Source organism: Heterodontus francisci, unplaced genomic scaffold (genome assembly GCF_036365525.1).
Source record: "Heterodontus francisci isolate sHetFra1 unplaced genomic scaffold, sHetFra1.hap1 HAP1_SCAFFOLD_278, whole genome shotgun sequence".
NCBI classification, from domain to species: Eukaryota; Metazoa; Chordata; class Chondrichthyes; order Heterodontiformes; family Heterodontidae; genus Heterodontus; species Heterodontus francisci.
This window is the reverse complement of record NW_027141343.1, coordinates 2,205,703-2,233,094: the sequence shown is the minus strand read 5'-3', so window position 1 is coordinate 2,233,094 and position 27,392 is coordinate 2,205,703.

The following is a 27,392-nucleotide window of genomic DNA, read 5'->3' as shown; positions in this document are numbered from 1 at the left end:
CTTCTACCAGGAAAGGCTGTCGGAGAGTCCTTGCTAAGATTCAGTTTCCTATAGGACAACTTCCCTTTCCCACAATGAATCCCCCATTCTCCACCATTACACCCATCTGAGACGCCCCATCACAGTGTTATTACAGCACAGAAGGAACTATTCACTCCGACGTGTCTGTGTCGCCTTTCCGAATGAGCAATTCACCTAATCCCATTCCCTGCCTTGTTCGCATAATCGTGCACATTCCTCCTTCTAATACACCAAATTATTCAGCTTGAGCATGTTTATAGATGTGGTCACCCAACAACTGAGTATTATGCAGGGAGAAAAGGAATTGGTGATCCACAGACAGTCAAAAAGAATCAGGCAGGTAGTGCTGCAAACCCTTGAGTGCATCTCACTCTCCAACAGGTATTCAGTTCAGAATACTGAGGAAAGTGATGCTTCACCTGGGGAGCGCAGCCAGCACGTGTCAGCACGGGTAGCTGAGCTGCGGAGCGGGGTAGAGGGATGACTGGAAGAGCCATAGTGATTAGTCGTCAGGGGAACAGGCAGGCGTTTATGTGGCCACAGACGTCAATCGAGGATGGTGTCATGCTTGTCTGGTGCCAGGGTCAAGGATGTTACTGAGCGACTGCAGAGCATCCTGAAGGAGAAGGGGAACAGCCAGCAGTCATGGTCCACATTGGAACCAGCAACAGAGGTAGAAAGAGGAATGTCGTCCTGCAGTCAGAATTTATGGAGCTAGGGAAGAAATTCGCCAGCAGGACCTCAAAGTAGTAACTTCTGGATTAGTCCCAGTGCCATGCACAGCTGAGTATAGAAATAGAAAACTAAAACAGATGAATGCGTGGCTGAGAAGATGGTGCAGGAGGGAGGGCTACAGATTCCTGGATATTGGGACCGGCTCTGGAGGGGATGGGACCTGTACAGGCCTGACTGGTTACACCTGATTGGAGCCGGGAGTGAGTTACTTGCAGAACGTTTTGCTTGTGCTGTCGGGGAGGGTATAAACTAGTTTGGCAGGAGGGTGGGGACCTGAGGGTAGACTCAGTTGGGACAAAACCTGAAATGAAAATAGAAGGCAGAAAATTAATGGATGAGTCTGGAAAACAGAGGAAAAGAGGGTTAGAATTTTTTTTAAGTGTTTGGCTGTGCTCAAGGGTATCTATTTCAATGCAAGAAGTATAGAAAATAAAGCTGATGAGCTGAAGGCAAGGTGGACAGGTGGCAGTATGATATCATAGCTATCACAGAAACATAGCTGAAGGGGGGACAGGAATGGCAGCTCAACGTTCCTGGTTACAGGGTTTTCAGACACGATAGGGAGGGGGTAAAGAAAGGAGGGGAAGTGGCAATTTCGGTCAAGAAATATATTACAGCTGTGAGGAGGGATGATATGTTGGAAGGTTCATCAGCTGAGGCGATATGGATTGAGCTAAGGAACCAAAAAGGGGCAATCTCACTGCTGGGAGTGTGATCCCGTCAGCCAAACAGTCCGACTGAGATAAAAGAGCAGATATGTAGGCAAGTCTCTGAGAAGTGCAAGAACAATAGGTCAGTAATAGTAGGGTATTTTAATAACCCCAATATTAACTGGGATAATTTTAGTATGAAAAGAATTAATGGAACAGAAATCTTGAGGTGCATTCAGGAGAACGTTTTTGGCCAGGATGTAGCAAGTCCAACAAGAGAGGGTGCAGTTTTAGACCTTGTTTTTGGAAATGAAGATGGGCAGGTGGAAGGAGTGGCAGGGAAGAGCATTTTGGTGGGAGTGATCATAATTCAGTTAGTTTTAACTTAATTATGGAACAGGACAAGAGATACATCAGGAGTTAGAGTTCTCAATGGGGAAAGGCGAATATTACTAAACTGAGGAGCGAAAGTGGACTGGAAACAACAGTTTGAAGGTAGTTCAGTCTCAGAGCAGTGGGAGGCATTCAAAGGGGAGATTCAAAAGGTTCAGGATAAACATGTTCCCACAAGGAAAAAGGGTGAGGCGGCCAAATCTCGAGTTCCATGGATGTCAAGGAGCCGACAGGGTAGGATAACGCAGAAAAGGAAAGCTTCTGTCCGACACTGAGAACTTAATACTGCAGAAAGCCGAGAGGAGTATAGAAAGTGGAGGGATCAAATCAAAAAGGAAGTTAGGAAAGGAAAGTGAGGGTATGAAAGAATATTGGCAAGCAAAATCAAGGTGAACCCAAAGATGTTTTCTCAATACATTAAGAGGAAGAGGACAACTAAGGGGAGAGTAGGCCCCATAGTAGATCAGAAAGGTAACCTTTGTATAAGGGTGGAAGATATTGGTATGGTTCTTATTGAACACTTTGCATATGTCTTCAGAAAAGAGGGGGGATTTAGATATTGTCGTTAAAGAGGAAGAGTGTGAATTATTAGATATGATAAACATAGGGAGAGAGGAAGTATTAATGGGATTAGCCTCCTTGAAAGTTGAAACATCACCAGAGCAGGATGAAATGTACCCCAGGCTGTTCAAAGAAGCAAGAGAGGAAATAGCAGAGGGTCTGCCGACCATCATTTCCCAATCTCACTAGATACAGTTGTGGTGCCGGAGTATTGGAGAATTGCTAACGTTGTACCTCTGTTTAAAAATGGAGCGAAGGATTGTCTGAATAATGTCAGGCCACTCAGTCTAACCTCAGTAGTGGGCAAATTATTGGAATCTATTCTGAGAGACGGGATAAACTGTCACTTAGAAAGGCACAGGTTTATCAAGGATAGTCAGCATGGATTTGTTAAGTGACTCTCTTGTTTGACCAAATTGATCGAATTTTTTGAAGCTGTTACAAGGAATATAGATGAGGATAGTGCAGTTGATGTGGTCAAGATGGATTTTAGCAAGGCTTCTGACAAGGTCCCACATGATAGACTGGTTCAAAAAATAAAATCCCATGGCATCCAGAGAAATGCAGCAAGGCGGATACAAAATTGTCTCAGTGGCAGGAAACACAGGGTAATTATTGACAAGTATGTTTGCGACTGGAGGACTGTCCCCATTGTCATTCCACAGGGCTCAGTAATGGGTCCCCTGCTTTCTGTGGTCTATATTAAAGAGTTAGACTTAAATTTAGGGGTATGATGAAGACTTTTGCAGACGACACAAAGGTTGGCCATGTGGCGGATAGCGAGAAGGATAGCTGTAGGCTGCAGGAAGATATTGACGGTCTGGTCAGATGGGCAGAAAAATGGGAATCGACCTGGATAAGTGTGAGGTGATGCTATTGGGGAGCTCAAACAAGCAAAGGAATAAACGATTACTAGGGCAATACTGAGAAGTGTAGAGGAAGTAAGGGACTTTGGAGTGAATGCCCACAGATCCCTGAAGATAGCAGGACAGGTCAATAAGGCAGTTAAGAAGGCATATGGAATCATTTCCCTTTTTAGCTGAGGTATAGAATGTAAGAGCTGGGAGGTTATGCTGGAAGTGTATAAATCATTGGTTAGGCCACAACTTGAATACTTGGTGCAGTTCTGGTAACCACATTACAGAAAGGAGGCAATTGCACTAGAGAGGGTACAGAGGAGATTGACGAGGATGTTGCCAGGACTGGAAAAATGCAGCTATGAGGAAAGATTGGATAGGCTGGGGTTGTTCTTCATGGAACAGAGAAGGCTTGAGGGGAGATCTGATTGAAATGAACAAAATTTTGTGAGGCCTGCATTGAGTGGAGGTGAAGGGTCTATTCAACTTAGCAAAAAAGGTCAGTGACTCGGGGACATAGATTTAAAGTGATTGGCAGAAATATCAGAAGGGAGTTGAGGAAAAACATGTTCACCCAGAAATACAAAATTGCCTCGGTGACAGGAAACAAAGGGTAATTGTTGACGGGTATTGACTGGAGGACTGTTACCAGTCGTGTTCCAGAGGGCTCGGTACGGGGTGCCCTGCTTTTAATGAGGGTCTGTAACTCACTTCATGAAAGGATGGTTGAGGCAGAAACCCTCTACTCATTCAAAAGGAGTCTGGATGTGCACCTCAAGTGTCATAATCTGCAGGGCTACGGATCAAATGATGGAAGGTGTGATTAGAATAGGTGGATAACTTTTCAGCTGGCACAGACACGATGGGCCAAGTTACCTCTTTCTGTGCCTTAAATTTTCTACGATTCTATGATTCTATAACACGAAACACGCTATCCTCGTTAACACTCACAATTCTGTCAACAAACTATCAAGATTATCAGAGATGATTTTCCATGAAGCTACCCCTGCCGCTTGTCATTTATTAAGACATGATTTTACAACTAAGAAATATTTTTGTGCTGGGTCATGGCCTCCAAAATTTTCCAATAATCAACATTAGGCTGATAGTCACAAGGCTTATCCAACCTCCCCTTCTTAAAACAGGGTGTAACATTTACAGCACTTCAGTTCTCTGGCATATTTAAAAATTCATTCATGGGTTGTGGACATCGCTGGCCAGGCCAACATTTATTGCCCATCTCTAATTGCCCATGCGAAAGTGGTGGTGAGCCGCCTTCTTGAACCACTGCAGGTACACCCACAGTGCTGTTAGGAAGGATGTTCCAGTATTTTGAACTAGCGACAGTGAAGGAACGGCAAGATAGTTTCAAATCAGCATGGTGTGTCGCTTGGAGGGGAACTTGCAGGTGGTGGTGCTTCCATACATCTGCTGCCCTTGCCCTTCTATGTGGTAGAGGTTGTGTGTTTGGAAGGTGCTGTCTAAGGAGCCTTGGTGTGTTGCTGCAGTGCATCTTGTAGATGGTGTACACTGCTGCCACTGTGCGTCGGTGGTGGAGGGAGTGAATGTTGTGGATGGGGTGCCAATCAAGCGGGCTGCTTTGTACTTGATGGTGCCGAGCTTCTTGACTGTTGTTGGAGCTGCACCAATCCAGACAAGCGGAGAGTATTCCATCACACTCCTGGCTTGTGCCTTCTAGATGGTGGACTGGCTTTGGGGAGTCAGGAGGTGAGTTAATCGCCTCAGCATTCTTCGCCTATGACCTGCTCTTTGAGCCATGGTATTTATATGGCTACTCCTGTTCTGTTTCTGGTCAATGGTAGCCCCTAGGATGTTGATAGTGGTGGATTCATCTATGGTAATGTCATTGAATGTCAAGGGAGATGATTAGATTCTCTCTTGTCGGAGATGGTCATTGCCTGGCACGAATGCAATGCGAATGATACTTGCCAATTATCAGCCCAAGCCTTGATATTGTCCAGGTCTTGCTGCATTTCTACACGGACTGCTTCAGTATTTGAGGAGTCACGAACGGTGCTCAAAATTGTGCAATCATCAGCCAACATACCCACTTCTGGTCTTGTGATTGAAGGAAGGTCTTTGATAAAGCAGCTGAAGATGGTTGGGCCAAGGACACTACCCTGAGGAACTCCTGCAGTGATGTCCTGGAGTTGAGCTGATTGACCTGCAACAACCACAACCATCGTCCTTTGCGCTAGGTACGACTCCAACGAGCAGAGAGTTTTCCCGCTGATTCCCACTGACTCCATTTTTGCTCTGGCTCCTTGATGCCATACTCAGTCAAATACTGCCTTGACGTCAAGGCAGTCACTCATACCTCACCTCTTGAATTCAGCTCCTTTGTCCATGTTTGAACCAAGGCTGTAATGAGGTCAGGAGTGGTGTGACCCTGGCGGAACCCAAACTGAGCGTCACTGAGCAGGTCATTGCTAAGCAAGTGCTGTTTGGTAGCATTGTCGTTGACACCTTCCATCACTTTCTGGATGATTGAGAATAGGCTGATGGGGCGGTAATTGGCCGGGTTGGACTTGTCCTGCTTTTTGTGTACAGGACATAGCTGGGCAATTTTTCACATTGACGGGTGGATGCCAATGTTGTAGCTGTACTTGAACAGTTTGATGGGGGAACGGAAGCTCTGGAGCACAGGTATTCAGTACTATTTCCGGAATATTGTCAGGGCCCATAGCCTTTGCAGTATCCAGTGCCTTCAATCGTTTCTTGATATCACGCTGAGTAAATCCAACCCTGGGAATCAGTACTGTATACTCCCCTCCACCTCCAGTCTGAACAATGACTGTTCACCACTTCACTCTGCTTTCTGTCCCTGAGTCAGTGGCATATCAACACTGTCACTGTCACATTAATCCATGTCATGACAAGTCTATGAAATGTCACAGGCCGTTTGAAAATCTATATACATAAGTGGATATACATGAGTAGGGGCGAAAGATGTTGATATGGTTCTTAATGAATACTTTGTATCTGTCTCAACAGAAGAGGGGACGATGCAGATATTGTGGTTAAGGAGGAGGAGTGTGAATTTTTGGATGTGATATACATAGGCAGAGAGGAAGTATTAATGGGATTAGCATCTTTGAAAGGTGATAAATCACCAGGGCCAGATGAAATGTATTCCAGGCTGTCAAAAGAAGAGAGAGAGGAAATAGCAGAGGGTCTGACCATCATTTTCCAGTCCTCACTGGATACAGGTGTAGTGCCAGAGGATTGGTGAACTGTTAACATTGTACCTCTGTAAAAAGGGAGCAAAGGATAGACCGAATAATTGCAGGCCAATCAGTGTAACCTCAGTAGTGGGCAAATTATTGCAATGTATTCTGAGAGACAGGATGAACTGTCACTTAGAAAGGCTCAGGTCAATCAAGGAAAGTCAGCATGGATTTGTTAAGGGAAGATATTGTTGACTAATTTGATTGAATGTTTCGACGAAGTCGCAAGGATGATAGATGAGGGTAGTGCAGATGATCTCCGTGGATTTTGGCAAGGCTTTTGACAAGGTCCCATCTGGCATACTAGGTAAAACAAATAAAGTCCCATGGAATCCAGGGAAATGCAGAAAGCTGGATACAAAATTGGCTCAGTAGCAGGAAACAAAGGGTGATTGTAGACGGGCGTTTTACTGACTTGAGGTCTGTTTCCAGTGGCGTTCCACAGGGCTCAGTACTGGGTCCCCAGCTTTTAGTAGTATATATTAACGATTTGAACGTACATGTAGGGGGCATGATCAAGATGTGTGCAGATGGTACACAGATTGGCTGTGCGGTAGGTAGCGAGGAGGATAACTAGGCTGCAGGAAAATATTGATGGCAGAAAATATTGACGGGGCGGCACAGTGGCGCTGTGGGTAGCACTGCAGCCTCACAGCTCCAGGGACGCGGGTTCGATTCTGGGTACTGCCTGTGTGGAGTTTACAAGTCCTCCCTGTGTCTGCGTGGGTTTTCTCCGGGTGCTCCGGTTTCCTCCCACAAGCCAAAAGACTTGCAGGTTGGTAGGTAAATTGGCCATTACAAATTGTCACTAATATAGGTAGGTGGTAGGGAAATATAGGGACAGGTGGGGATGTTTGGTAGGAATATGGGATTAGTTTAGGATTAGTATAAATGGGTGGTTGATTGTCGGCACAGACTCGGTGGGCCGAAGGGCCTGTTTCAGTGCTGTATCTCTAATCTAATAAAAAGTGTCAAATGGAATTCAGCCTGGTTAAGTATGAGACGATGTAATTGAGGAGGTCAAACAAGGCAAAGGGATAGACAATCAATCGGAAAATACTGAGAAGTGTAGAGGAAGTGAGGGACCTTGGAGTCAATGTCCACTGATATCCTGAATGTAGCAGGTCAGGTCGATAAGGTGGTTAAGAAGGCATATGGAATCCTTTCCTTTATTAGCTGAAGTATAGAATACAAGAGCAGTGAGGTTATGCTGGAACTGTATAAATCATTCGTTGGGCCACAACCTGAGTACTCTGCAGTTCTGGTCACCTAATTACATAAAGGATGGAATTGCACTGGAGAGGGTACAGAGGAGATTTACAAGGATGTTTGCCAGGACTGGAAAAATGCAGCTATGAAGAAAGATTAGATAGGCTGGTGTTGTTGTACTTGGAACAGGGAAGGCTGAAGGGAGATCTGATTGAAAGGGACATAATTTTGTGGGGCCTGGATAGAGTGGAGGTGAAGAGTCTATTCACCTGAGCAGAGAGATCAGTGACTAGGGGGCAGTGACTTAAAGTGCTTGGTAGAAGGATTAGCTGGGAGTTGAGGAGAAACTTGTTCACCCAAAAATACAAAATGGGCTCAGTGGCAGGAAACAAAGGGTAATTGTTATAATAAAAGCAAAATACTGCGGATGCTGGAAATCTGAAGTAAAACACGAAATGCTGGAAATACTCGGCAGGTCTGGCAGCATCTGTGAAGGGAGAAGCAGAGTTAACGTTTCAGTTCAATGATGAAGGGTCACTGACCTGTAACGTTAACTCTGCTTCTCTCTCCACAGATGCTGCCAAACCTGCTGAGTATTTCCAGCATGTCTTGTTTTTATTAAAGGGTAGTTGTTGACGGATATTTTACTGACCTGAGGACTGTTTACAGTGGCGTTCCGCAGGGTTCAGTACTGCGTCCGCTGTTTACAGTGAGAGTCTAGAAATTACTGCCTGAAAGGATAGTTGAAGCAGAATCCCTCCACTCAGTGAAAAGGAAACTGGATGTTCACCTCAACTGTCATTATCTGCAGGGCTATGGATCAAATGCTGGAAGGTGGGATTAGAATAGGTAGATCATTTTTCGGCCGGTGCAGACACAATGGGCCAAGCAGCCTCTTTCTGTATCTTAAACTTTCTATGATTATATTACATGAAACACTCACAGTTACGTCCTCAACGAACTTGATCAAGATTATCAGGAATGATATTTCATTAACCTTTCCGTGCTGCTTGTCATTTATTATCACGTGTTTTACAAACAAGATATATTTTTGTGTTGGGTTATGACCTCTAGAAGTTTCCAACCACCAACATTAGACTGATAGTTACTGGGTTTACCCAACCTCTCCATTTTCAACAGGGTGTAACATTGACAATCCTCCAGACCTCTGGCGTCACACCCATATCCAAGGAGGACTGAAAGATTCTGTCCAGTGCTTCTGTCATTTCCACCATTCCTTCCCTCAGTAACCCTCACAAAACCCATGCAGACTGGGTAAATGTTCTACTTTATTGTGGTACAAAAAGTGTTGAATTGAAAGGGGTTAACTGAACCTGTTTGTTCAGTGACTGTAATTAATGTCAGTCTCCATGGACCCTAATGGTGTCACTGGAGGGTTTCCCTCTTCTATTAATACAGGACTCCTTTCAATGTGTTTTCCGATAGTATTAGCGGGACCATCAGCTCCGGCACTAAAAGGGATCCGTGGGCTGCAGAGAGTGGGAGAGGAGCGATCAGAATCTGAACAATAGATGGGAATATTACAACAATTGACAGGAGTGTATCCTATTGGTTTGACAGTCTTACTGCAGATTATTATTGGATAACATTAGAATGGCGGATCTATTATGCTCTGAAGATGATTCAATGTATTTACTATCCCATCCTCGCTACTATTGGTGTCCCTGGTAAGTCTCTGTATCCAACTATTAGATTCATAAACCATATTTCACTGATTTAGTGTTCTTGTCATTTAAATCGTGAGAAGACTGAAACCATTATCTTCTGTTTCTGTCACAACTCCATTCCCTGTCTATGATCTGCATCCCCCTCGCTGGCCATTGTCTCAGGCTGAACCAGGAAATTTACAACCTGTGGTATCTACTTAATGCTGAGCTGAGTTCATCCCCATATTCTCTCCATCCCCAGCCCGGCCAATTGTTATGGCCAGGTGAGGAGGGGTCAGAGTGGCTCTTCTTTATTTGACTGCAACAGTGTTTGTCCGTTATAAACAGTGAATATGCTGAACGTCTCAGTGAGTCTTTTACATCTTACCTTTGGTGTGATGGTGAAGAAACCGACTGGACAAGTTCTCTTGAGTTTAAACATGAAGGAGGTGAGTTTATTAAACTTAACAAGAGAAACCCGATCTGAATAAAATCATAAAAAAACGGAACACATAGTTACGTACACACTCATACGAGAATCACACACACTCAAATAGATTACAGAGTGAGAAGTAAATTTGTGGTTGGATTTGAGTCCAGAATAAATTTCAAAAAACTCATTCTGTGATGTTGGGCGATTCCGTGGTCTTCCAGCTGAAGTTATATTCTTGAAGTATTTTGCTTGTCGAAGTGCAGTATGTGGCTGGTCCACATTGCTCAGGATTTTCTTTGAGGCTTTCTTCCCCTGGTTACTCTGTCTGCAGCAATCTGTAGGCTTGAGGGGCCCGCAGTCACATGTGGTTTTCAAGCTTGTGATGTTAGGTGGAGAGAGAGATGGAGAGAGAGAGAGAGAGAGAGGGGTCACAGCCCTTCTGCTTCTGCACAATTTGAATCATTGGCTTGTCTGTCTTTGTCCAGGGGAAGCTCCCAGCTTTCACAGAGATGGACAGAAGGTCTCATGACTGCCTCAGTGTATTCTCCGGACCCTTCTAATGAGATTCAAGTTTAGAAACTTCTATCTCCCCAGTGTTCAGGATACCAGTATTTATACCTGGAGGAGTTTGCTCTTTCAAAGTCAATGTGTCAGGGTAGTCTTGCATGCCGTGTTAATGAATGTAATCTTAGGTAATTCAATCACTAGAGCAAGCCAATGATATTGGTCCAGGCTCATCAGACATGTGTCTCCTGTTGTAGGCCTTAGAATGTGAAAATGTGTTTCAGATGCCAATTACGGTGGCTATCGTGGCTGCCAGTTTTTTCAAGGTTTACTGTAGGATTTTTTCTATTAAAAGGTTAGTGTAAGTTTCCAATCGATGAATTAAAATTCCTCATTTGGCATGTTGTGTTATCTTAACACCGGCGCAGCACATGGAAAGAAATGTGATAACGGGAACATTTCATTTCAGAACTGTGGGAAGAAAAAGAAAGAAATACACATGCATTCTCAATAATCACTTCTCAAATTCACACATTAATCTTAGAATTATTGCAGCTGACATTGTCTGTTACAGCTGTACTGATTTAACTTTTTTGGCGTTTTGTCTGGGATGGTTATGTGTCGGGTTCGACGCTGGACAATGCATCAACGATTGCGTTGTTTACCTTTTCTCTCCTCGAATGAAGTTTTCACTTCTCAGGTTCCTGCACCTTAACAATCTTTCCCCCTAAACAGTCAGTGTGTAATAAATTGTTTTTTTTAGACCCTGTGAGGTGTCTGAGATTTCCTCTGGGCCTTTGTTCTTGCTGAGTTCGCCTTTGAAATTGTTGTGTTTGATTAGCTTTGGGTTTGGGACCTGATCATTGTGTTCTTCAGTGGGTAGATCCACACTGACCTTACTTTTAGCTTTCTGGTGAGGTACCCAAGTGCTGTTTACTTTAGGGTACGTTCCCTTCAATTTTCCCTTTACTATGGGAAGAATCATTTTTTTATCTACCCTATGTCCTCTGGGACAATACTGCTCGCAGGTCTTTGTCCAGCTTTCGCTGCACTCTGCAGCGGCACTTCGACTAGGTGAGGCATCTCCCTCACCATTGACATGCCTTTTTTGGACCTTTCCTTGCCCTTGCACGTTTCTGTAAATGCTGTTAGCAGCCTTTTTAGGGTGCCTCTTTACCTGCATTGAAGGAGGAGAGCGTAGGGTCTGATGGATCTCACATTTCAGGGTTGGCTATTCGGAGAGTAGGGGGTTCCAGTTGGAATCCTCCTGGCCCGCCTCTAACCTATCCTCACCGCCCTTTCCAATCCTTCCCTCCTGACTGCCTGACAGATCTGTACTTGGCTTTTCCCTCCACAGCCTTTGCTTTTTGCCTTTGGTCTGGAGTGTCAATTAAATAATGTACCTGACTATTCCTTTTGCCACTCGATATGGACCACTGAACCGGGATTTCAGGGGTTCACCCTGCAGTCGGAATAGTAACAATACATGGTCTCTGTCCTGAAATGTTTTAGCCTTGGCATTTCAGTCTCCTTACCTTTTCATAGCTGCCTGGGAGGTCTTTAGGTGCTCCCACAGCATAGAAATGCAGTCTAACATGGAAGACTCATCCCTGTGTCCCAAAAACCTCTCCTTGATTAGCTTAAGGGAACCTCTCACCTCGTGTCAATAAACTAATTCAAAGAGACTAAATCCAGTGGAATCATTGGATAAGTCCCTGGAAAACAACAGGAGAAATCCCAGCCCTTTGTCCCAGTCATGGGGTTGCTCATAGCAGTATGGCCTGATCATTGTCTTTCGGGTCTGATCGTACCGCTCCAAAGCCCCTTGTGACTATGGATGGTAGGCTGAGGACTTTATTTATTTACTTATTTTATTTATTTAGAGATACAGCACTGAAACAGGCCCTTCAGCCGACCGAGTCTGTGCCGACCATCAACCACCCATTTATACTAATCCTACATTAATCACATATTCCTACCACATCCCCACCATCCCTCAACTCCCCTCCCACCAACCTATACTAGGGGCAATTTATAATGGCCAATTTACCTATCAGTCTGCAAGTCTTTGGCTGTGGGAGGAAACCGGATCACCTGGTGAAAACCCACGCGGTCACAGGGAGAACTTGCAAACTCTGCACAAACAGTACACATAATCGAACACGGATCGCTGGAGCTGTGAGGCTGCGGTGCTCCAGATTACCTATGACCTTATAAAAAAAAATGGACATAAAATGTGTGTCCTGATCCGACTGGATCTCAGCAGGCAGCCCATATCGGGTAAAGAATTGGGTTAGCCCCTTCACCACAGCCTTGGCAGGGATAGTTCTTCGGGCGAATGGCCTCTGGGAATCGGGTCACCACATCCATAATGGTGAGAAGATACTGGTATCCCGTTTTGTTTTCAGCAGGTGACCCCACAATCTACCAGCACTCTGCTGAAGGGGTCCCCAAAAGCTGGTATGTGAATTAGGGTGCAGGCTTTATTGCAGGTTGGGGCTTCCCCACAACTTAGCACATGTGACTAGTTTTACAAAACGCCACCACATCTTTGTGAAGTTGTGGACAGTCAAAATAGTGTCTTCTGCGGGCTTTGATTTTTCATACACCGAAATGTCCATCCATTAGAAGGTCGTGGGTCATTCTTAATATTTCTTTAAGGGACCTCAGCGGCACCACTATCTGGTGAAACACTGTCCACTCTTCATCCTCTGCTCTGTGAGGAGGTCTCCACTTCCTCATCAGCACCTCATTATTTAAATGGTAACACTCTGCAACTCCCTCTGCTTCAGTTTTGGTTTGGACAGTCTGTGCTATTTTTTAACACTGGGTCGGGTTGTTGAGCCTCAAATAAGGAAGAACTGTTTAATACATTCTTTGTCTCCTCTAACTTCCCAAAGAAGGTTTCAGACAACCAGAATGTAGGGTAATCCGTCTGCAGTGTTAGGCCAGGGGATTGTTTGGCCATGGACCGAGTCACCACACAATCAGGGAGAATGTCAGGGACCTTCTCCTGTAACTACTCTGTTTCCCGGACCTCTTTTGGTCTCTCTGGAACTACTGGAGAAGCTGCCACCTTTTCCCCTGTCAGATTATTACCCAGGAGCAGTTTGACCCATCACCCGGTAAACTAGGTACAATCCCCAAGGTAAAGGGTCATGAAACTGGGTCACACTCCAAGTGCACCGGATATAAGGGTATGGACATATACAGTCTTCCGATACCATTCACTAACGCTCTAGCATTCACTGCACTTTCTTTTTCCCAGCAGAAGGGATTGGGTGGCCCCTGTATCCTTGAGTATGACTATTGTTTTACTTGCCTCACTCAAGGGGTATGGGGTCACTTTTCCTTCGGATACAAATTCCTGGTACCTCTCAGGGATTTTGTTTATTTTTCCCGCACTCTCTGTGGTGGGTTTACTGGGTCTGACTGCCGCAGTTGGAGGCACAGCCTGATCTGTTGTGCTTTCCGTCAGGTCCCATTATCCTGCACTGATCTGGTGGTCCCTGATTAATGCTACAGGTTTTCCCATAACTTGCAGCATTCAGCTCGACGGTGATCTGCCTTATTCCAATGGAAACGCACATGTCTTCGGCCATTACTCCTGCTCTCAGTGCCGTCCTATTTGGCCTGAGGATGGTCCCCTGGGTGTCCAGCTTTTCCTCCTTGCACAAGGCTGATCGGGCTCCTATCACCCTCCCACCTTTTATTCTCGGGGCTTTGTGGTGACTATGGAAGGGTTTCCCTTTGGGGTTAAGGCTTTGTGTACAAGGGAAAATGCATCAGCCAGAATTGCAACCTGCCTGGCTCTTTGAACCTTTCATTCCTCTTTGTGGGTTTTTATGGTAGGGAGAGCGAGTTTTTGAACTCCTTGAGATGGATCACCACTCTAAGGTTCAGATTTGTGGGCTGTAATTTGAGTGTTTGTATCCACTGGTCAAAAGTAAACACAAAAACTGACTTTAAATCTTCTATAGCTACCTAAAAATGAAACGTTTGGCGAAGACAAATGTGGGTCCAATGCAGGCAGAGTCAGGGGAATTTATAATGGTGAACAGAGAAATGGCAGTGAAGCTAAATGATTACTTTGTGTCTATCCTCATTGAGGAAGATACAAGGAAATTTCCAGAATTAGAGATCCAAGGGATTGGGGAGAATGAGGACATGAAGGAAATTAATATTAGTAAGAATGTTGCATTGGAGAAATTAATGGGGCTGAAGTTTGATTAGGCCCCAGGATCTGATATTCTGCATTCCAGGGTGTGGGAAGAGATAGCTATGGAGATGGTGGCTGCATTGATGACTATCTTCAAAAATTCTATAGATTCTGGAGCGGTTCCTGCAGATTGGAAGGTAGCAAATGTCACCCCACTATTTAAGAAGGGAGGGAGAGTAAAAAGAGGGAATTATAGACCTGCTTTCGTGCATCAGTCGTTGGCAAAATGCTGGGACTCTATTCTAAAGGATGTGATAAATGGACAGTTGGATAATAATCTGTTTGGGCATCGTAAACATGGATTTATGAATGAGAAATCATGTTTGACGAACCTGTTGGAGTTTTTATTGAGGATGTTACTAATAGAATTGATAAAGGGGAGTCGGTGGACGTGTTATACTTGAATTTTCAGAAGGCTTTTGATAAAGTACCCCACAGGAGGTTGGTTAGCAACATTAAAGCACATAGGATAGGAGGTAATATACTGGCATGGATTAAAGATTGGTTAACAGGCAGAAAACAGTGAGTAGGAAGAAACGGGTCATTCTCACTTTGGCAGGCTGTGATTAGTTGTGTCCCGCAAGGATCAGTACTTGGGCCCCAGCTGTTAACAATATATGTCAATGATTTGGATGTGGGGACCAAATGTAATATTTCCAAGTTCGCAGATGACACAAAACGAGGTGGGAATGTATGTTGTGAGGAAGATGAAAAGCGTCTTCAAGGGGATTTGGACAGACATTGTGACTGGGCAAGAACATGGCAGATGGAATATAATATGGACAGATATGACGTTATCCATTTTGGTAGGAGGAACAGATGTGCAGACTATTTCTTAAATAGTAAGAGATTAGAAAGTGTAGATGTCCAGAGGGACCCGTGTGTCAGTAAGTCACTGAAAACTAACATGCAGTGCAGCAAGCAATTCGGAATGCAAATGGTCTGTTAGCCTTTATCACAAGATGATTTGAGTACAGGAGTAGTGAAGTCTTACTTCATGTGTATAGAACGTTGCTTAGACCACACCTGGAATATTGTGTGCAGTTTGGGTCCCCTTACCTTAGGAAGGATATTATTGCCATCGAGGGAGTGCAATGAAGGTTCACCAGACTTGTTCACGGAATAGCGAGACTGTTCTATGAAGAGAGAAACTGGGCTTGTATTCTCTAGAGTTTCAAAGAATGTGTCGGGATCTCATTGAAACCCACGAAATAATTAAAGAGATAAACAGCGTAAATGCGTGTACGATATTTCCCCTGGTTGCGGAGTCCAGAACTGATGGATACAATTTCAAAATAATGGGGAAGCCACTTCGGACAGAGATGAGGAGAAATTTCTTGATTCAGAGGTTTCTGAATCTTTGGAATTCTGCATCCCAGACGGATGTGGAATCTCAGTCGGTGAGTATGTTTAAACTTTAGATTGACAGATTTGTAACTGCAAATGACAAAAAGGGGATATGGAGATAATGTGTGAAAAAGGCATTGAAGTGGATGATCAGCCATGGTCATATTGAATGGTGGAGCAGACTCGATGGGCTGAATGGCCTACTCCTGCTCCGATGTCCCTGTGTTCGGAAGCTGCTTAACTCTTTCAAACTCGAGATCACTTCAGTCAGACTGCTTTCGGAGGGTTTGGAATGTTTGACGGTACACCTCCGGTACTATCTCATGTACGCCCAGCATTGCATTTTTAGTCATCTCATAATCTGATGAACTTTCATCTGGCAACAGTGAATAAACCTCATGGGATTTTCCTGTTACTTTGTTTTGTCAGAACAGTGTCCAGCTCTCCGCCGGACATTTCAGTTGCTTGACAAGCTTTTCAAAAGTGACGGAAAATTCTGCCACATCCTCCTCATTGAACTTTGGAATGAACTGGGTGAAAGGGAGGAAGGCAGAAAGTAGGAAACATCTATCGTTGGGAAATTGTTAGAACCCATTATTAAGGAAGTAATAACAGGATATTTAGAAAGTCACAACGCAATCCAGCAGAGTCAGCATGGTTTAATGAAGGGTAAATCCTATTTGACGAACTTGCTCGAGTTCTTCGAAGCTGTGACAAGAAAAGTGAAAAATGGGGATCCTGTAGATGTATATCTGGACTTCCAGAAGACATTTGATAAGGTGCTGCACAAAAGGTTAATACACAAGGTAAGATTACATGGGGTTAGGGGCAATTTATTAACTTTGATAGAGGATTGGCTAACCAACAGAAAACAGAAAGTCGGGAGAAATGGGTCTTTTTCTGGTTGGCAATATGTAACTAGTGGGGTACCACAGGGTTTGGTCCTTGGCCCCTGCTATTTACAATATATATTTATGACTTGGATGCAGGTATAGAAGGTACTATAGCCAAATTTGCAGATGACTCTAAAATAGGTGGGATAGTAAGTTGCAATAATTAAATAAGAAATTTACAAATTGATATGGATAGGTTAGGTGAATGATCCAAAATTTGGCAGATGGAGTTTAACGTGAATAATTGTAAGGTTATCCATTTTGGTTCGAAGACTAGAAAGGCAATTTTTATCTAAATGGAGAGAAACTTCAGAGTGCTTCGGTGCAGAAGGATCTGGGTGTCCTCGTGCATGAATCGCAGAACGCTAGTTTGGAGGTACAGCAGGTGAAAAGGAAGGCAAATGGAATTTTGGTATTTCTTGCTAAAGGAATAGAATATAAAAGTGGGGAAGTGTTGCTGCAACTGTACAAGGCATTAATGAGACCGCACATGGAGTATTTTGTATAGTTTTAGTCTCCTGACTTGAGGATGGATGTAGTTTCATAGGAGGCAGATCAGAGGAGGGTCAATAGATTGATTCCAGGGATGAGGGGTTTTTCTTATGAAGAAAGATTGAGCTCTTTATGCCTTTACTCTCTAGAGTTTAGAAGAATGAGAGTCGATCGAATTGAGGTATATAAGATGATTCAGGGGATTGACAAAGTAGACATAGAGAAGACGTTTCCTCTTGTGGGGCAATCCAGAATGAGAGGTCATTGTTTTAGGATAAGAGATAAGGAGTTAAAATAGAGATGAAGAGAAATTTATTCTCTGAAAGGGTCGTGTGTCTGTGGGATTCACTACCCGGAGTGCGGTAGATGCCGGGACATTGAGTAAATTTAAGGAGGAGATAGACAGATTTTTAATTTGTAATGTGTTGAAGAGTTATGGAGAATAGGCAGGAAAGTGGAGTTGAGACCGAGATGAGATCAGCCATGATCATATTGAATGGCAAAGCAGGCTCGAGGGGCTGAATTGCCTACTCCTGCTCCTACTTCTTATGTTATTATGTTCTTATCTAGATCTTTCCATCAAGAGCGGGTGACGTATCCATTATCTCTCTCTATGTTGTCCATTCATGTATCTGTTTTGTGACAGAGGCCATCTATGTCGGGTAAGGTGAATTATACTGTTTGCTCCCTCAGCAGGGAGAAGCAGGTGAGAGATCCCGTGGCTTTGTAATTATAGCGGGTTTACTGATGGTCTAGATGTCTCTGCGGGATCCCCATGGCAACGGGGAGAGGTACAGGAACTGGAAGAACTCTCACTCCATCAATGTACAGTTGGTGTGTGAGCATGCCCAGTACATCATGTTGGTAAATGTCCACTATCCTGGCAGCAGCCACCATACCTTCATTCTGAAGCAGTCAGCAGGTCCCAACACATCGGGCCCCGATGCAGAACCAGAATGTGGTTCATGACCTCTTCACTCAAGACACTCCCCTCCCCCACACAAAACCACCAGGTGAAGCAATGCTTCCGATGTCTGAACCGCTCGGGGGGAGCACTCCAGTACACACTGGAGCAGGTGTCCAAGTTCATGGTGTTTGCTGCAACCTTCACATCATCACCATCATGAGGACACAGGCATTGGCAACAGGAATCCGCAGGCTACCTCAGTAGGAGGAGGAGGAGGCAGGGAGGATATTTCCTGGATGATTGCAACCCGGACAGGCTGTCAGTGAGACGCTGCTAAGATTCCAGTTCCCAGAGGACAACTTCCCTTTCCCACCATGGATCCCCCACTTCTCCATCATTACACCCATCTGAGATGCCCCATCACAGCGTCACCTAGGGAACCATCCTGCAATAAAAACACCAACAAAATGTTTTTCATGATCATCTTTATCCAACAACACATGCAATTATACAAACAAAACTGAACTATTCACCCTTGTGTATTCCCTTAGTCCCTGTCCTGTGGGTTCCCTCAACCTGCCTACTGCTCCTATACAGTGTTTATCCAGTGGCTGCAGCATGGCTGGTGGAAGGCTGCTGACCTTCACTGAGGGAGACTGCAGATGGCCTTTCAGGACGTCCCCGAACAACTCTGGGCCTTGAGGACTCGGATTCAGACTGCACCACCTCGACATGGGCAGCAGCTCCAGCAATGTTCACATCTGAGTCCTGTGTATTATAACTCGTTTGTGACCTTGCCCTCCGGTGATCTGACACATGAACTATCCTTTCCCCCTGGACTGGCTGCACCTCACTCGTGCTCGGTGACTCACCACGTGCAGATTCCGACTCTATACCAGCCTCGAAGATACACGCACTGTAAGTATTTGATCTGGTGGCTGTGAGTGTCAGACCAAGTGATGAGGCTTCACCATCAGTGCTCTTTTACTGCTCTCTTTCTGTCTCTGGAACTGCTGTGACTGGGAAGTTGGTAGTATTGGGTTATCATTGGAAAGTATAAAATCAGAAGGGGAGGTTTGAGGTGAAGGATTGGGGGTGGAATGGAATGCAGGAAGTCCATGGTCTTACCATCTCCAGCTTGTACATCAACATTTCTAACGTTTACCAGTTCTGATGAAGGGTCACAGATCTGAAACATTAACTCTGTTTCTCTCTGCACCGATGCTGCCAGACCCATTGAGTATTTCCGGCACTTTCTGTTCAGGTACACAGATGTGCCCCATCGCCCAACTTACCTCGGCCCGTTTTTAGCTTAAATTTGCATTACTGGACATCCTCAGATATTCCATTGGGAATAAAATCGTAATTCCCATCATACACCTCGAAAATCCTTAGGATGTCCGTCTCCCCAGGTGTGCCTGTTTTTCTTCTCTACCAGGTTATCAATTGACTATTTCCTGTGATATGCTAGTGACATTGTATTTCTGGCTTTACTTATTCAAAACTCTCTGAAAGTACCCCCCACTCCCTCAACACCCGCGCCCCGCTCTTAGTGATGAACACACACGTTTGATTGAGTATAAATTCTCTTTGTTGCCAAATGTCCCACCCATTCTCAGCAATGTTCGCTCAACTGAGTTTACTATTTCTCACAAACCAAGTAAACCAAGCCTAATATCTCGATCGCTGTGTTCCCTCTCCTACACCACTGTAAGGTCTGATCCAGGGTCAGAGATTACCCAAAAGGGGGTCAAAGGGTCACAAGCAGTTCATTGAGGAGTGACGGTTCAAATACAGCACAAAATCAGAATAAACATGTTAGAGAAACGGTCTGTGACAGATGAGAAAGGCTTTCTGGCTGTGGATTAGTTTTTTAGAAGCTATTGTTAAAGATTTTATAGCAGGGCAGGTAGAAAAATTCAGAGTGATCAGGTAGAGTCAACATGGTTTTGTGAAAGGGAAATTAGGTTTAATCAATTAACTGGAGTTCTTTGAAGAAGTAACATGTGCTGTGAATAAAGGCGAACTGGTGGATGTACTGTACTAGATTTCCAGAAGGCATTTGATAAGGTGCCACATCAAAGGTCATTGCGAAAAATAAAAGCTCATGGTGCAGGGGGTAAGACATTGCCATGGATAGACGTTTGGTTAGCTAACAGGAAACAGAGAGCAGCCATAAATGGGTAATTTTCTGGTTGGCAGGATGTAACGAGTGGGGTGCCATGGGTATCAGTGCTGGGGCCTCAACTTTTTACAGTTTATTTAAATTAATTGGATGAAAGGACCGAAGGTGTGGTTGTTAAATCTGTTGACGTAACAAAGTTCTGAAGAGGACATAGGAGGGTACAAACAGACATAGATAGATTGAGTGAGAAGGCAAAGATCTGGGAAATGGAATAGAATGTGGGGAAATGTGAAATTGTCCATATTGGTAGTAATAATGAAATTAAACTAAGCATATTATCTGAATGGTGAGGGATTGCAGAACTCTGAGATGCAGGAGTATCTGGGTGTCCTGGTGTATGAATTGCATAAGGTTAGTATGTCGGTTCAGAAAGTAATTAGGAAAGCTAATATAATGTTATCATTTATTGTGAGTGGAATTGAATACAAAGGTAGGGAGGGCATTGTTGAGACATTATCTGGAATTCTGTGTTCAGTACTGGTCTCCTTATTTAAGGAAACATGTAAATGCGTTGCAAGCAGTTCAGAGAAGGTTTATTAGAATAATATGGGCGAACTGTCTTATGAGGAAAGGCCGGACAGGCTCGGCTTATATCAGCTGGAGTTTAGAAGATTAATGGGCGACTTGATTGAAACATTTAAGATTCTTAGCGTGGGATAGAGCAAGTGAAATTTGTTTGTCGGGGCTGTTGCACAGTTGGCTCTCCCCTTGCGCCTCTGTCTTTTTTCCTGCCAACTGCTAAGCTTCTTCGACTCGCTACACTTTAGCCCCGTCTTTATGGCTGCCCGCCAGCTCTGGCGAACCCTGGCAACTGACTCCCACGCCTTATGATCAATATCACAGGATTTCATCTCACGTTTGTAGACGTCTTTTAAGCGGAGACATGGACGGCCGATGGGTCTGATACCAGTGGCGAGATTGCTGTACAATGTGTCTTTAGGGATCCTGCCATCTTTCATGTGGCTCACATGGCCAAGCCATCTCAAGCGTCGCTGACTCAGTAGTGTGCATAAGATGGGGATGTTGGCCGCCTTGAGGACTTCTGTGTTGGAGATATGGTCCTGCCACCTGATACCAAGGATTCTCCGGAGGCAGCGAAGATGGAATGAATTGAGACGAGGCCATAAGGAGGCTTCCAAGGGAAATAGATAGGATAAAGTGAGTGCTCAAAGTACTGGAAAATGGAGTATAATGTGGGAAAAGGTGAAACTGTCAATTTTGGCTGGAGGACTTGACTGTTACCTCGAGACTTAACTATTCTAACATACTCCTGGCTGCTCTCCCACATTCTACTCTCTGTAACCTTGTGGTCATCCTAAACTCTGCTGCCATCTTCTAATTTACACCAAATTCTGTTCACCCAACATCCCCGTGCTCACTGACCTACATTGGCTCTTAGTCCAGTGACACCTCAATTTTAATATTCTCACTCGTATGATCAAATCCATCCATGTCCTCATCCCTCTGATTATCCCAATCCTCTGTCCATTTCCAATATTCCTGAAGCTTGTTCATCTTAAAGTCTTTTTCCAATTCCATTTTAAAGTGAGTTTCTTTTCCTCAGTCTGTCTCCCTGACCACACATTTCATCTCTCCTGCTCCACTCATGCTGTGGAAGTTTGGATTCATAAAATGGTGTGAGCTGCACAGCCGGTCACATCCAGCACATTGTACAGGACACCCAGGCTGGCCGGGGTGCTAGCGTGGGTGTAACATGTGTGTGCCTGTAGTGTGAGGTGGGTCTGAATACAGTGTCAATCAGCCATTCCAGCAGCTTTGATGTACGACTTTGAAACTTGGTCTTTGCATGTCCACTGACCGCCTGTGTTAGTCACTCTCAGCTGAACATACATTCAGCAGCACGAGGAACCCCCTCTATGGTAATTTAAGAAGACCAGGTATCCATATTACAGGTGAGGGGCTTTTGACTGACTTCTGCTATTGTAAAGTTAGTGGAGGTGCTGTGGATGATTTTCTTGTTCTTGTAATTTATTCTCATCTTTCCTGCTGTTACTGCCCTGGTAAGTCTTCATTTCCACAAATACGATCTGTAAACCCTGGTTCACTGAAATACTGTTCAAGTAATTTTTTTTCTCTGAAGCCCGAAACCAGTGTTATTGGTCTCCATAAGAAATCCTGTCCCCGATCTGTGAACGACATACTCCAAGTCCAATGTCTGAGACTGAACCAGACTGTTTGCAACCTCTGTGTTCTATTTAAACCTGAGCTGAGTTCATCTCCATATTCTCTCCTTCACAAACACTGCCTACTTCCACCTCTGTAATATCACCCATCTCCACCTCTACCTCAGCCCATCTGCTGCACTACCCCTCATCTGTGCCTTTGCTAAATCCACACTTGACTATTGCAATTCTATCCTGGTCATTTTCCCAGTTATAAACCCGCATAAATCATAGCCCATCCATAACTCTGCTGCCTGTATTCTAACTCACACCAAATCCCGATCACCCATCAACCCTGTGCTCTCTGATCTGCATTGGCTCCCAGTCTGGCAGCACCTTAATTTTAATATTCTCATTCTTCTGTTAGAATCCCTCCATGACCTTACCCCTCCACTTAGTCCAATTCCCCTCTTCATTCCTATATTACAGAAAAACCTTTGCCTTCAAATCTATTTCCAGGTACCCCTTTAAAGTGAATTTACTTCCCTCTCTATCTATCCCTGGTGGTAATTTTCGGCTCTGTAACACCACGGTTGTCCACACTATGGAATCCTGGCTCGACAAAAGGGTGTGAGATGAGCTAAAACCACTTCTGGTGTGGCCTGCACACTGCCTCGTGCTGTTCCCGGGTGTACATTGTGTGCAGGAGGAGTTGTGGAGTGTCACATCAAACTTCTATTCCAGCAGCTTTGATGTACGTCTTTGAAACTTGGACTGTGCATGTTCACTGACCGCCTGTGTTACTCACTCTCAGCTGAACATATATTCAGCAGCACCAGGAACCCCATCCAGTGTTATTTAAAGGGACCAATTGATAGATTTTTATTAACCAAAGGTATTAAGGGATATATATGGAGAAAAGGCAGGTATATGGAGTTAGGATGCAGATCAGCTATGATCTCATTGAATGGCGCAGAACAGGTTAGAGTGGCTAAATGGCCTACTCCTATTCCTCTGTTCCCAACAAAAATTTAGCGATCTAATTTTTCACATTTTTAACAGACCTCAGTCCTCAAATATTTTTTGGGTGAGAGAGTTCCAAATTTCCACTACCTTTGTATGGCGATGTGCTTTCTGATCGCATCGCTGAATGGCCTGGCTTTAATTTTGGGGTTACACTCACTTGTTCTGGACTCCCCCACCATCGGACCTACAGGTGCAGGGCTTTTGACTTCCTTCTGATAACGTGAAGTTAGTGGAGGTGCTGTGGATGGTTTTCTGGAGATTGTGTTGTGAGCAGCTGCAGACATTCAGGGACGACAGAGGATTTGATAACCCAACTCTGGACGAGGTATGGGGACTGTAGTTACAGTGTCTCTGTGTCTGTAACATGACAAACAAATGGAGCAGAGGCTGCAGAGAGGGGAAAATCTGTAAAGTGGGAGGAGGAGGGGTCTCTGCCTTACATACCTCATGTTTTTCAAGAGCAAAAAGAGCAGTGGTCCTAATACCGAGCCCTTGGGAACACCACTGTATACTCCCATCGAGTCTGAACAACAACCTTTCACCATTTCTCTCTGTTTACTTTTCCTTAGTCAATGCTTAATCCGCACTTTCACTGTCCCTTTAATCTATAGGGTTCAGTTTTCCTAACCTGTCTATTGAATGTCACTTGATCAAACAACTTTTGAAAGTCCATAGATATAACTTCAATCAAACCATCCTCATCAACCCTCTCCATTGTTTTTTCAAAGAACTACATCAAGTTTACGTCACCACCACCTCTCTCCACTCCTCCACTGTTGTTAAATTATCAGATTGCATATCTGACATCCAGTACTGGATGAGTAGAAATTTCCACCAATTAAATATTGGGAAAGGATGGAAGTCATTGTTTTCACTCCCCACTCCAACTCTGTTCCCGTGCTATTGATTCCATCCCTCTCCTTGGTAACTCTCTGAGATTGAGGCACTCTGTTTGAAACCTCGGTGTCACATTTGGGACAAAATGAATAGGCACACGTACAAATGTGGGATAATTATGGAAGACCAGCACGGATAAGTTCAGGGAAAATTGTGTTTAACTAACTTTCTGGAGTTTTTGAAGAGGTAAAATGAAAGATTGATGAGGGCAATGCTGTTGATCTGGTGTAAATGGAGTTTCAAAAGGCATTTGATAAAGTGGCACACAACAGACTTGTGAGCAAAGTTGTAGTTCATCAAATAGAAAGGACAGTAGCCACATGAAAGTAAACTGGTTGAGTGGCAGGAAACAGAGATTAGTGATTAATGGATGCTTTCCGGGCTGGAGAAACGTTTGTAGTGGAATCAAAACAAAATACTGCAGATGCTGGAAATCTGAAATAAAAACATAAAGTGCTGGAAATACTCAGCAGTGTCTGGCAGCATCTGTGGAGAGAGAAGCAGAGTTAATGTTCCAGGTCTGAGACCTTTCATCAGAAGTGGCTAAGGTTAGAAATGTAATAGGTTTTAAGCAAATAAAGTGGCGGTATTGGGGGAAACACAAGGACAGAAATGTGAAAAGTAGAGCGGGAATGGCGGGTGGAGGGTGTTGAAATAACAAGCGACTGGAAGCTCGGTGTCATGCTTTTGGACTGAATGGAGGTGCTCCACAATGTGGACACCCAATCTGCCTTTTACCTGCGGCGGTGTTCCAGTGAACATCAACGTAAGCTCGAGGAACAGCACGTCATTGTCCAATTAGGCACTCTACAGACTTCCGGACTGAACATTGAGTTCAATAATTTCAGATCAAGACTGGCTCTTTTAATTATTTTGCTTTATCATTTTTTTTGCCATTTCCTGGCCTTAAATTGGATTTTTTTATGTTGGTGCTTTTGGCTAGGGCAGTTCATTATTTTGTCATTTATCACCCTCTCTGCACTAACGCTTTGTCTCTCACCACACGACAAGCACACTCTCTTTGTCTTTGCCCCATGACCTCCTTGTCAGTTAATCTCTATGACCCTCTGTCCTATCAACACCTCTTTTTTTCTCTTTTGCCCCACCCTTGCTTTATTTCCTTAAAACCTGACCTTTCTAACCTTTGCCAATTCTGATGAAAGGTCACAGGCTCGAAGCGTTAACTCTGCTTCACTCTCCACAGATGCTTCCAGACCTGCTGAGTCTTTCCAGCACTTTTTGATTTCATTTAAGACTTGAAGTGGAGTTCCCCAGGGATCAATGTTGGGATCGTTTCTCTTCCTGACAAATATTAATGACATGGACCTTGGTGCACAGGGCACAATTTCAAAGTTTGCAGATGATGCAAAACTTGGAAGCATTGTGAACTGTGAGGAGGATAGTGTAGAAATTCAAACGGACATAGACAAGTTGGTGGAATGGACAGACAGGTGTCAGATGAAGTTCAATGTGGAGAAATGTGATGTGATTCATTTCGATAGGAAGAACATGGAGAGGCAATATAGAATAAATTGTACAACTCTAAAGGGTGTGCAGGAGCAGAGGACCTGGGTGTATATATGCATGGATCACTGAAGTTGGCAGGAGAGGTTGAGAGCAGTTAATAAACCAGACAGTATCCTGCGCTTTATTCACAGCAGCATGGAATGCAAAAGCAAAGAGGTTATTTTGAACTTGTATGAGACACTAGTTCGGCCTCAGTTGCAGTATTACGTCTAGTTCTGGGCACCACACTTTAGGTAACGTGAAGACATTGGGGAGTGTACATAAACATTCACAAGAATGGTTCCAGAGATGAAGAATTACAGTTATGAAGAGAGACTGGAGAACTGGGAACATTTTCCTTAGAGAAGAGAAGGCTGAGAGGAGATTTGAAAAAAAGGTATTCACAATTATGAGGTGTCTGGACAGAGTGGATAGGGAAAAACTGTCCCCACTCCTGAAAGGTTCTAAAACGAGAGGGCAAAGAATAAAAGTTATTGGTAAAAGAAGCAGAAGTAACATGAAGAAAACTTTTTCACACAGCGAGTGCTTAAGATCTGGAATACACTGCCTGAGAGTGTGGTGGAGGCAGATTCAATCGAGACATTCAGGAGGAAATTGGATAGCTGTCTGAAAAGGAAAATTGTACAGAGTTACAGGGAGAAGGCAGGGAAGCGGTACTAGATGAATTGCTCTTTTGGACAGCCAGTGCAGACACGATGGACTGAATGGCCGCCTGTAACAATTCTGTGATTCTGTGACAGTTGACCACAAAATGAGCTTCCACCGTTATATTCGTGTCATCACTATAACCACCTATTTCCACTTCAATAACATCGCCTGATTTCACCCCTGTCTTAACTCATCCGCTGCTGAAGCTCTCAGTCATGCTTTCATTACCTGTAACCTGGACTATTCGAACTCATTCTTCCACATTCTACTATCTGTAAACTTGAGGCCATCTAAAACTCTGCTGCCTGTGCCTTAACTCACAGCAAGTCTCATTCCCCGATCACTGACCGACATCAGCTCACAGTCAAGCAATGTCTTGATTTTAAAATTCTCATTCTTGTTTTCCAATCCCTCCATTGCCTCACCCCTCATTAACTCTGTAATCCCCTCCAGCCCCACAAACCTCTGCGATATCCCTGCTCCTCTAATTCTGGCCTCTTGTGCATCCCTGATTTTAATTACTCCACCATTTTGGCCACACCTTCAGTTGCCTCGGCCCAAAGCTCTGGAATACGCGCCCCACACAGCTCCATCTCTCCGTCTCTCCACCTCGCTTTTATCCTTTAAGACACTCCTTTAAAACGTGCCTCTTTGACCAAACATTTGGTCAGCTAACCTAATATCTCCCTTGGTGGTTCAGTGTTATACGTTGTTTCATAATGCTGCTGTGAAGTACCTTGGGATAAATTCTTGCTGAACTTTGCCAGACATGAATTGTCATTAGCATGTCCATGTGGCTTGAAATTTATTATGCTATGCTTTTCCAAGCAAATAATATTTCTGTCCTGGG